This window comes from Saccoglossus kowalevskii, chromosome 2, assembly GCF_978046115.1.
Source record: "Saccoglossus kowalevskii chromosome 2, keSacKowa6.1, whole genome shotgun sequence".
NCBI lineage: Eukaryota > Metazoa > Hemichordata > Enteropneusta > Harrimaniidae > Saccoglossus > Saccoglossus kowalevskii.
Window position 1 is genome coordinate 33,786,266 of NC_140642.1, and position 12,407 is coordinate 33,798,672.

Here is a 12,407-nt window from a genome sequence, read left to right on the forward strand (position 1 = left end):
GACACGAATCAGGACATATTTAGGAATGAGTCATCACTCTGATTCTGATCATGCGCTGTTGACGCAGTATAATTTTAACAAACCAATTTTACTAATACTTTTAATTATAATAATATTATTAATTAATAGTTTCGTAGATAAAGCCATGGCATAATTGTGTGTGCGTTCTTTATTTGTTGCCTTTCGGGGGAAGTTCAGCACATTTATCGTTTGAAATTGATAATAAAATCCAGAAAGACACAGTTTTTTTCTACTTCAAAACATTCGGAGAGTGTATCTGTTGCCATGGTTACCACCTAAATGACAAATACGTATGAATACACCCTTGCCGTTTAGGGCACCTTGGAAGAGAACATTTTGCTTTGAATTATAACATCAAGCGCGCACACGACATGCGACACGACATGCAGATACATCCGTGGTGGTATTATTATATTATATACATATAATACGTTAGCAGCCCGGGGTACATTTTTCATCAGGGCTCTCCTCGCTCACAGGAGACGTGAAGAGAACAATTCGTACTCTACGGAATTCCTATATTAGCAACTCAATCGTGCATTTCGATGATTTAGTGAACGTTCATATACATATTACACGGCGGCGATACTGGCAATAATACATCTCTGCATAGGAGGCCGCAATGACGTAACTTTATCTGCCGAAATGTACTAATCCGCTATAATCGACGACAAAGTAAAAAGTCATAAAAGCAGCCAGCGCTTGATGTAATTGCAATGCAGTCAACCCTTCATATTATATCGAGCGATTATACAGAAAACGCCTTCTGCACCTATAAATTATCGGTGGCGAGAATATAGGCTATGATATAGGCTCTGTATTGTAAGTTAAGAATTTTTTTCTCTAGCGCCCTCTAGCATTTGTGGGGAATCATCTTTGTTTGGAATTCTCTAATTACACACTCACTATTTAAAAAGAGGGGTTCAGGGGCGGATACAGGATTTTGTTTATGGGGGGGGGGGACTTTATAATCGCCAGACTCAGTTAATGATTTTTTTATATTATACAAAATAATTTTTTCGGGGGGGGGGTAAGAAACCCCACCCAAGATTCGCCACTGGAGTTTCGTCTGACATTGGATGGAGCATTTGTATATATGAAATTGGTCATTGTGAAAAGCAAACCGAGCGGTCAAACTCATCAACAATGATAAAACATAAGCAATCACACCACTATGAATTAAATGACAGTTTAAAAGGCAACATGGATACTATGTTTAACTTCTATACACTTGTACCCACTCGTGGGGAGTCAATCATTCTCACCAACTGGTATAAATTTTACTAAATTTATAATTATATTTATATATGTATTTATAAATCCCAACTTTCGGAATTCTGGGCTTTTATGACGTCATAGTATAATCGCATGATAATGTAAAGCCTTATTTGCAAGTAAAATCATTTCAACCCCCCCCCCCACAAATTTCACTACATATATAAAATTCTAATGTCGATGATCAATAATAGCAAAAATAACAGAGTCATATTAGAATAAGATTGAATTTATATCTCGAATATTTCCATGACCAACAGAATACACGTTGTGTTCACGAGCGTTGTGGTAGGAAACTTCAAAAATGTTAAAATTGACTGAAATCTTTGAAAATTATACCTATTTTGAAATATGTTGATCATGGCCCATGGTGTTCATCTACTTGATTCAATGCAAACGCAAAATGTGACAACATTTCAGCAATTTATGATACAGATTCAGCAAGGTGTGCAGAAGACCTAACACAGAACAGACTTTCTTAGTGTATTAAATCGTCGTTAGAGATTTCCACCTCATGTTGGATAAAAATGAACAACAGAGAGAAGTATATCTCTATATAGTATATCTCCCTAAGCAAGCTGTGGTTCATCAACAGTGTCCAGTTTCCATTGACAAGTTGGTATAAGATAATGGACCTTATACCTTCCAGATTACTGCTCAGTGTAAGCCTCAGAGAAAACAAACACTGTAACAGAGGGGATTCTACCTATATGAGTGCATTGGCTCCTGGGACAACTCTACAATGGAAGAATTCTGCAGCTAGCTCACTGAGAATATCTGCGCGACATCCGGGGTCCCATCATGACCTCTACATCTGCATAGATGTGCTCCTACTGGCACTCTTTGCGACTTTCCCGTGTAGGCATGCATACATCACTATTGTCTGGATCCTGCCCATTACTAACCAGTCCCTGCCTCTCCTGGGACGCAGTGCCCAAGAAAAATGGTGTAGAGCTCAAACTTCTCACATACTATGACTATCAATTCATTATTGAGAAGAGGCTTTGTGGTGAGATTCCAATTGTCTCTAGGCATTTTGTGAGGGATATGACCCTTCAAAGCTAAACAACCATTTCCATCCATTGGCACTAGAGCTCATAATGGTTTAGAAAGAGTGGATGTTATAATCTTCTAGGTGCTGGGGTGGCCAAGGTATAAAAAAAAGATAAAGTGTATGAGCTTCATTATCACAATCTGGAGTTCTACGTAACCCTGTTTATGTTCATTGGTCTCTTAAATTCCTCCAGAGCCATTGGGTGGAGCCTTACATCACAATGAATACTGAGCTTCGGAGAAAGCCTACAAATGACTTTGGGAAGGACCTGTGCAAGCAAAAGAACAACTCAGTCAACTTGATCTTCATAACCGAGTTCGTGTATATAATAAGGTCAAACTCAGGTGTCTGTTAGCCACTCCAGTCCATAAAAGATTTTTGGTCTTTAACTGGCCTTTCAATGTGGGTGGGAGCACATTTGTAAAAAAACACATCTGGCACAACCAGTACAAAAAGGCCCTCTTTGTTGAAGGGTTCTTTCACAATGGTATGCATGTGTTGTGCTATGAGTACCACCACATCTAGGGGCAGTATCTTAGCAAGGTTTCACTGTCTCCCCTTGGCAACAAGTGCTAGATAATGGAATTCATGAAGATAATGAGACCTTATAACCCTGTCCAATAGCAGTTTAGTGCCAGACAGCATCACAAGCATCCAACAGATGATACAACACACGATCATCAGCCTTGGTGTTGAATCGTCCTATACAATGTACCTGGAAGGACCATACCACATCGTTTCCCATTCGATAACCACCCTTTAATCCACCAGGTGCATACCTCTATAACAGTACACAATTCCAAACCTAAGGGCTGCCAGGGTCTGGTTGAAAGGCTCCACAATTTTCTGGTCACAATAAATGCCCTCATGACTGTACCCGGAAGAAACGCCATGTTTCTATTTAGTTCACCATGCCGATGAACCCGTCCCCGGAGAAGCAGAAAAAGAAGGTCAGATTGGTAGTCTTCATTTGGTGCATTTACATAACATTTTGGACATAGGGCAGGTAAATAGATCTGCCAAGATCTGCTTTATGAGCCATGTCTTAATCACTGCAGCAAAGTACCTGTCTCGTAGTCTTGAAGGCTGTATTAATCTATTATCCATTGAGTACTCAATCTGAGTAAAGAGATGTTTTTTTTTCAAATTGCCATCCTTTCAAGTTCTTGTAGGACACAAGAGCTGTCACAACCATGCCATGACAATGAATGTAGGGTGTGTAGAATTCAGAAAGCTGAGGCGCAGGTTCTTATAAGGATCAGATTGATCCATAGTATATGGACTGCAACATCAACGTCCTAGAAAGTGTGTACAGCATTTCCTTGTCGATGTTAAGCATTGATAAGGTTGAGACGCTCATTTTTGAGACCAAACATCATGTGCAGCTTTGAGTTTTTTTTGTAGCTAAATTATAATGCCTGAACACCTCATCAATGAAGCATTCACAATACATTTACTTAATATTTTCCAAATTTAACTACGGGCTTGTCATGTTATGACTTAGGTTAAATATACAAGCAACTCCGCCAACATTTCTTTAGCTTTTTCCAACTTTGCACGCTGTTTTCTAACATCTAACGTTTTACAGTCTGATCATATGAACATCTACAGGCTGCTTCCAACTGAATTTTATTAAATTTGTCGACATTAAACTGCGCTTTTCTATATGGCATCAACTTATGTCATATATACAAATACATCTACGAACTTTGCAATCAGTTTATATATGAGGCACTCTCGATACATTTACTTAATGTTTTCGAAATTTAGGTTAAATATACAAGCAACTCCGCCAACATTTCTTTAGCTTTTTCCAACTTTGCACGCTGTTTTCTAACATCTAACGTTTTACAGTCTGATCATATGAACATCTACAGGCTGCTTCCAACTGAATTTTATTAAATTTGTCGACATTAAACTGCGCTTTTCTATATGGCATCAACTTATGTCATATATACAAATACATCTACGAACTTTGCAATCAGTTTATATATGAGGCACTCTCGATACATTTACTTAATGTTTTCGAAATTTAGGTTAAATATACAAGCAACTCCGCCAACTTCGCTTTTTCCAACTTTGCATGCTGTTTTTAAACATTTTACAGTCAGCTAAATTGAACATCTACAGGCTGCTTTCAGCTAGCTTTTATTAAATTTGCTGACTTTACAACTGCGCGTTTCTATATGCCAACAACTTAGATCATATATACAAATACATGCACCAACTTTGCAATCACTTTGCACAACATTGCAACCAAGCACGGCGTGTTAACAGCTTAAAACCCACTACGTGCCGACAGCATCACCAACTCGTTCTTGAAAATTAGAAGGAATTTGAAACTCTCAATTAATTAAAAAAATTAGACAAATTGCTGCACGATTTTTTCACTATAAATGATTGACATCACAGTAAAAGGAATGCAGAAACGTTGCCTTATATATTTTCCACGTGTGTGATGAAGCAAAAAAAAAAATAACAGCTCTTTTACTTAGGGAGTCTCACATGCAAGTACTAACCACACCGATTGCGCTTTACTTTAAACATTTGTCGGTCACCTAACCACGCAGCTGCATGGATTATTTGAAAATAAGCCGAATTGACGGCTATTTCATGTTTTTGGATGTTTTAAAATCGACATCGCTTGCACAAGTACCTTCTATAATTGAAATATGACCTCTACGTACTTGGAGTAACACTACGGTAATTTAACAGCAATTTACGAAATATTTTATTCACATTTTGGAACTTTTAATTATGGGTCTTGTTATTATTATATCATAGGTAACAATCCCGAATGAAACTACCAATTTTGCAATCGCTTTTCACAACTTTATAAGCAGTTTGTTGTCGATTTTTCGGTTGGATGTTGCGATAATCTGCTTATATATGAGGCATTCTCGATACATTTACTTAATGTTTTCGAAATTTAACTGCGGGGATGTCATGACAATGACTTAGGTTACATATACAAGTAACTCCGCCAACATTTCCTTCGCTTTTTCCAAATTTGCACGCTGTTTTCAAACATTTTACAGTCAACTAAGTTGAACTTCCACAAGCTTCTTTCAGCTGGCTTTTATTAAATTTGCTGACTTTACAACTGCGCGTATCTGTGTGCTAACAACTTAGATCATATATACAAATACATGCACCAACTTTGTAATCACTTTGCACAACATTGCAACCAAGCACGGCGTGTTAACAGCTTAAAACCCACTACGTGCCGACAGCATCACCAACTCGTTCTTGAAAATTAGAAGGAATTGGAAACTTTCCATTAATTAAAAAAGTTAAAAAAAATGCACGAAAAAGAATGTAGGAACGTTGTCTTATAACTTTTGCACGTGTGTGATAAAGCAAAAAAACAACAACTGCTCGTTTACTCAGGGTGTCTCCCATGCAAGGACTAAACACGCTCGATTGTGCTTTACTTTAAACATGTGTCGGTCACCTACAACACAGCTGCATAGGTTATTTGAAATTAAGCCGAATTGGCGGCTATTTCATGTATCTATGCGCCAACAATACATATCAAATACATCTACCAACTTTGTAGAAGTTTGCAATGAGTTTGAACAACTTTGCACGGTGTGTTAACAGCCTGAAACCCACTACGTGCCAACAGCATCAACAACTTGTTCTTGAAAATTAGAAGGAATTTGAAACTTGAATTATAAAAGTTAGAAAAGTTCGACGACTTTTCACTATAAATGAATGACACCACATTAAGAAAGAAAAGCATTTATGAAGGATAAGAAGAGGCTGAACTATGTCACATCAAGCGGTGTGAATTCTAGATTTATGATTTCCGTTTAGGTTTAAACAAGATCATGTTGAAAACACACATTTGCAGTATGATGCATGTAAATGACATACATGACGTCTGTGTTCCTTGGATTACAAAAATTTCAGAGCACGATTAGACTACATAGGTGCTGAACTACAGACAATCTGAACAGGCATTCATAGTGTACCACATACTGAGGTCCCCCATACGTTTGAGAGAAACCTCGCCGATATCTGTCCTGCCATAGCTAAAACTCCTTCCAGGCTCACTTAGGCAAATAAAACATGGGGAACCCTATACCAACCCTCAGCATCTTCTCCAGATTCATTGTAGAATCTGGAGAATACCGCCCCCCCCAAAATGTCTCTCTTGTGCTGTTACATGATCCTGTCAAGTTTATGCCAAAGAACACCCAGCAATACATTATATGTTAAAGTTGGAAGCAATGACTGATGAGAAGGAATCATTGTCATTGACTGTATAAAACTAATACCAGGCGTACAAATCCCTAGTACAAATCATACAAATCCCTATCTCCTGAGGTAATAATGTTCAATTTAGAGGCAGGAATGAAATAAATAAACTAACTAACAAGAATATTAACATTCACATCAGTACAATCACCCCAAAACGCCTAATAGTGTCAATATTGAAACTTTATATTTTGTTTGTCTGACATTAAAAACTGTGGACAAATAAAAACGATGAAACATTGACAACATTGTCTCCAATCTGGTATCTTCTAAAGTACAAATGTGATTTTGCCACGAACCGTCATCTCCCAGGTATACACGTACACATACTCTTGTTATGACAATCAATGTATTGTGGTATGTTGTGAATGAGGCAGAAGACTACCTCTTCAGCACAGCAATAGAAGACTAGGGCAATACTATGTGTAAAAGTGCACATCCCATTCTACAGATCTTTCTGAAAGCTCCTCATTCATCTTTTATCCAATACGGTGCTCTCTCTATTCAACATCATGCTAACAGCTATCATATGCAGCTGTCATCACAAAAGATGAAACATAAACCATTGTAGAGAAAGTAATTGATGATAATCTCCGTCAATTCACGGAAATCAATACCTGTATCATTCTCACCAAATTATGGTTTTTCATACAGTGAATAAACATAATAACTATATAGTACAAAAATGTTGTCAATAAACTAAAACGGTATTCAGCATATAGTGCACCACTGACTGCTAGGGTTGTTTGATAGCAAATATACAAAGTAAGCAAGAAGGTTATTTTACTATTAAAAATCATGTTTACAAATGTGTTTGTGAAAATGTATATTGTCTACTCTATATTTCCAAAAGATGTCGACTAAAATGTGCGCAGCGGCCGCTATCAGTGGGTGCATTATTTGTATTACTTGGTATGTGTAGTATTGAATCACATTTCCATTCCTTTCTTCAAGTTATCAAAAGAAACTGACATGAGAACACTATAATAAGGAAGACTTGAAACAGATGTACCATTTCATTTCATGACATTGTTTACTCCAATTAATCTTATGACAAATTAAATCTCTAAATTCCATGTCTTGTCTTCACTAAAAACTGGGGTGATAGTTTTTGTGTGCCAAACCAGTACCTGGAAATAGGAGAAAAACACAATCATCACATTGAATGTATATGCAATGTAACATTTAATTAACATATTTCTTTACACGCAGTCCCCGAAATACTAAATTTCGTTTCAGTGGTTATTAAGACATGACACAATCGAGACAGAGTCGAAGGCAAATGGTCGACTGGCGACATGAAAGGGCAATATTTCAACGTGTTCCCAGCCGTTTCTCACACATGCCTTGATCGATTTTCTTGAAAGATTACGACCATTTTAAAAGGGTTGTGTGAAAGCATGACATAACAAGATATGTTGGTTCACGTCTGAAAATAATGGGTCTGACTAAATCTCGCCCAATACATGTGCACACACCACTATTTTGCTATGTGGTACGCACTACTTTCTGTTTTTACCCAATTATTTATGCCACGATACTAACACATGCACACACATACTCATACCTAATTTTCACTGCGCGCTGTCAAGTCTCAAAATAGAATATAAGGGAAATGTCATTTTCACCGGAATTTATTTTAGCGGAAAAATGTTTCAGTGAAAGTGATGTATCCCGCAGTACTAGAAGGGCCGTTTCAGGGTCAAGAGGTATATTTGAGTATCAAAATGAGAAATATTAGTTTACATACGTAGTCACATATACACATACAATTAATTAATGAAGAAACTAAAAGTTTTAAATGTCACATTTCGTTTGCAAGTAGAAAAATAGTTTACAAAGTGTTTGTAACTGACAAAATATTATTTAAAATATGACTTCAAACTGAACGTAAGGTTGAGTAAATCTTCTTGTGTAAATTCGAGTGAGATACTGCACACAGTAATGTATAAAATTCATTTTTTGAATAGGGAAATGATAAAAATAGGAAGACAATACCACTTAAAGGGATTAACAAGTTTATGAGGTTAAATATATCAAGGTATTACAGCCCAATGTGCATGGTAATGAACAAGTGATTAAAAACTCATTAGAGCATATATCATTCTAATCCTGATTTAAAAAAATTAAAATAGATAAAAAATTAAAAGGATTGACATATATAGTAATGTTAAAGAAATGATAATATTTTGTTACAGTATTCCCTCTATTAGCAGTGCATGTGCTTACGTAATTTGACAAAAGTTATGTTCTTACCACAGATAAAACCAGGAAATAACATTTTCAATTTCCTACCAGAAGCACCATTATAAAAATAATTCATTAAATTAGGAAAGCCTTTCATTAATCACTTAACAGTATAATACTGCAGCAATGCCGGGGCTTCCAAGAGAAAACTATTTATTGCACGTTTAGTAAAAACCCTCTCCATGACACAGTTCACCGCCCCTGCTAAAAATTAAATAGGCGAATACCCCTTTCCTTATCCCTTTTTGAGAAAATACATCACTGATTTCACTATTGTATTCAAACGAAACACGTGGTGCACTCCTTCAACACCCACGGTAAATGAAATATGGGAAGTAGGCCTACATTACACTTTCTTGAGTTAAACCCGAGATTCAACCATTAGAAGCGTTTCGGTGAAAAAAAAACATTGCACAGCATACAAATTCAACATTTGCAAACCAGTATTATAATACTAAAACAGAAATGGTCATCGATGCAAAAGAAGGATAGATTACTTTTCAGTAAACACATCTCTTTTGACACAATCCCTCACATACTCAACTCCCAATCATTCCTGTGTAAATTTAAATAGCCTCAATCCACGTAAATATTCTGAGTAAAATCACGTGATGGGCTGTTAAAATTGGCTGTAACACACTTTTCTGCTGGTCTGGACAACGTGTTTAATTAGCTCACATTCAAGCAACAATGCAGATTTCCGAGTCCGAGTGAAACTGTCGTGACTCTGTCATTAGAAAATAGAGATGTTTTCAGCAAAAAACAAATAACCACGGAGTGCATAAAAACACTACATATTGTATTTTTGCCTGACCCAGGAATTACCCCATGTGTACAACCATTTTTCACTTTGGTATCACCGACCCCTGAACACAAACTGTTTGTACCACGCTGAAGTGATTGGTAATAAAGCCCAGTTACGAACTTCCTTGGGGACAAATGTTTTCACCATGCAGTGAAGAACACCTGAATGTAAGGAATTACGTATTTGAATATTCAATAATGAACACATTCAGACTATTAACATGTATTTATTATTATGTATAAACATTCCGTGGTACCTTTGTGCAGTTGTCAGCCTTTGGTTCCAAATCATTCAGTTCTACCAACTGCGAAAGTAGAGACGATTCTAAAAATCCATCTCGCGTTGTGTTATCAAACCACACATGTGGGTTATTCAACAGTAGGTTCAGATTAATAGCAAACCCCGCCATGTCAGTAGCAAACTTTCTTTCAGTGGAATGCCAGGCATGCCAAGATTTGACCTTGTTATCAGGACCAATTATAGGAGTTTCATAGCGTGCCTCAAAAGTAAGACCGACTGGCCATATGGATACTTTTTTAGTATATCTCATCTGAAAGCAATATTGAAATATGATGTCACTGAAAATATTCTGTATTGAAAGCATTTAACATATTCACTACTTGTGGACCCTCAAAAGAAGCCTTAAATTTAAGAGCAGCAAGTGAGTGTTTTGTGCATTAATGTTTTTTGATTGATTCCCCCCCCTGTAGTCTTGCTAGCACCTGTTTCACGTAGGCAAGACATTTATATCACAAGCACACCTGGTAGATTCCAATTGTCTTTTCAGAGTTGTAAACAAGTATGACCTGTCAATAACTTTATGACAATGCTGACACATCATCCCTGTCTCCCTGACTATTGCCACTTGATTTTAAAAACACCAGTTTTTGACAAATCCTTTTCGAAATAAGTGTATATGCTTTGTGATAAAATTTAAGGTGTAATAATTATTGTACAAGGATGACTCACACCCTGACTAGATAACAGTGCATATGCACATTGTAGTACAAAAGCATTGAATTTGTGTTGAAATGTTAACATATAATGTGATAACATTATAATGTGATGTATATAGAACTAATTAATTCATTAACATTATAAACAAATCAAAAAATCCGTACATCGATGTACTGACATAATTAGATACTGTGTGTGGATATATTGCTTACGATTTCATTTTTACTAATGACTGAATGAAAACGAACATGTGCACGCTTCATTACCTCTTCAAATATCTCAATTGAGTATGTATTGTCGTCATCCGCAAAGTAAACAACTCCTCTTGATACATTAGGCTCGCGATTGTGTCGTAACCATGCTAACCCAATATTTCTCTGTTCAACTCCTCGACGTTTATGTTCTATCGACCGAATATGCAAATGTGTATAATTTATACCACAATGAAATAGAAAATGTGTTGTCAAATTAGTTCTTTCATCAGAGTCTTCTACCACAGGTTTTTGATGTGAGAAAAAGTATTGGCAATACGTGTGAGTTCTGCTTTCTGTACCGATCTTGCGTAAGTAGGCGTAATTACGTATATGTATGGAAGCTCACTAACAAAGTGAGGGGGTATGGTTGCCAATTTGGTACATAAACCAGCTGATACAAGGCTGTTTAAAACTGGAATGAAAAACATAAAAAGTAATTTATAAAGTTTACTCGAAATCTTATTGTAATAATTTTTATATAAAACATTATTGAAAAAATGTTTTTGTTGTTGGTGTTTATATCTATAGGATCTATAGGAGGGCGCTCTCATTAACATAATGTGTGTGAGATTGCCTCGAACTAGTCGTTTGCATACGACAATGAATGAATGGCATTGTTTGTTGTTGCTGCTATTATATATGTATGTACACATATTGTATATGCAACGTTTTTACAGCAAACCCTGTACTAGTACGATACTAGTACTATCTATGATTGAATTTCAAGCAACATCCCCGTGTTTAGTTGACAGATGTTCAGTGTGCACCTTAAATACAAATTGGTCTCAATTTTGGAAATACGATGATTACACTATCCTTTACCTGTGAAGTACATTATATGAATAATCTAGAAATAATGTAACATAATAATATTTAGGTTGCCTTCTGACAGAAATAGTTCAGTTTAGTATCTACACAACCATCACAACCATGCTAACGTTTCAATACACAGCACCAGAAATTGATACACACGTGACAAAACATCTATTCTGCACATTATGAATTGGGTGATTGAAAATTGCCGTCAAGCAAGGTCGCGCGTCCAGTAAAAATCGGTTAAAGTGAGTTGCGTGTTTGGCATGAGTGGAAAGTCTTCACACTTGGCTACCGTGTACCGAGACGTCGAGTGGAAGACCCGATGATGGAGATACCAATATTTTTTGGGTCTCCCCTGCCGATCGGAGGGGATCCTCACAGTCTGTGTTTTCAGGCAGTTTCAGGCTGTGCCCCTGGAGGTATTTCCTCCTATGGGGCTCATTGAGTGTCCCTTTGTGGATTCTTCCTCGCACGGCGCTGGGTTTGCCTCTGAGATGAGGGCTTTGGTCGAAGGACTGTCGGGTAGAACAGATGCAGTTGGAGCGAGCTGTCTCAACTGTGGCCCCTCGGTGGGCAAGCAGGAAGAAACACGAAAGCATTGCTTGCATTCAAACATGTCTCTTCCGGCGAACCCCCATGTTCCCAGTCGCGGCTCTCCCGCTGATTTGAGTGAGGCCGAGGTTCAGGCTAGTTGTACCTGGTCTCCTCTTGGGCC

At 37.2% G+C, this 12,407-nt stretch overlaps 1 pseudogene across 1 annotated transcript; it reads right to left on the bottom strand.

Annotated features, from left to right (window-relative positions):
• Window positions 1-7,622: 7,622 nt before the first annotated feature.
• LOC100369069 (galactosylgalactosylxylosylprotein 3-beta-glucuronosyltransferase 1-like) lies at window positions 7,623-11,711 on the bottom strand (annotated as a pseudogene). Its single transcript, XR_014931021.1, has 4 exons — window positions 11,699-11,711; window positions 10,889-11,288; window positions 9,922-10,215; window positions 7,623-7,743 (listed from the first exon to the last, which is right to left on the bottom strand). The product of XR_014931021.1 is annotated as a galactosylgalactosylxylosylprotein 3-beta-glucuronosyltransferase 1-like (transcript).
• Window positions 11,712-12,407: the final 696 nt, after the last annotated feature.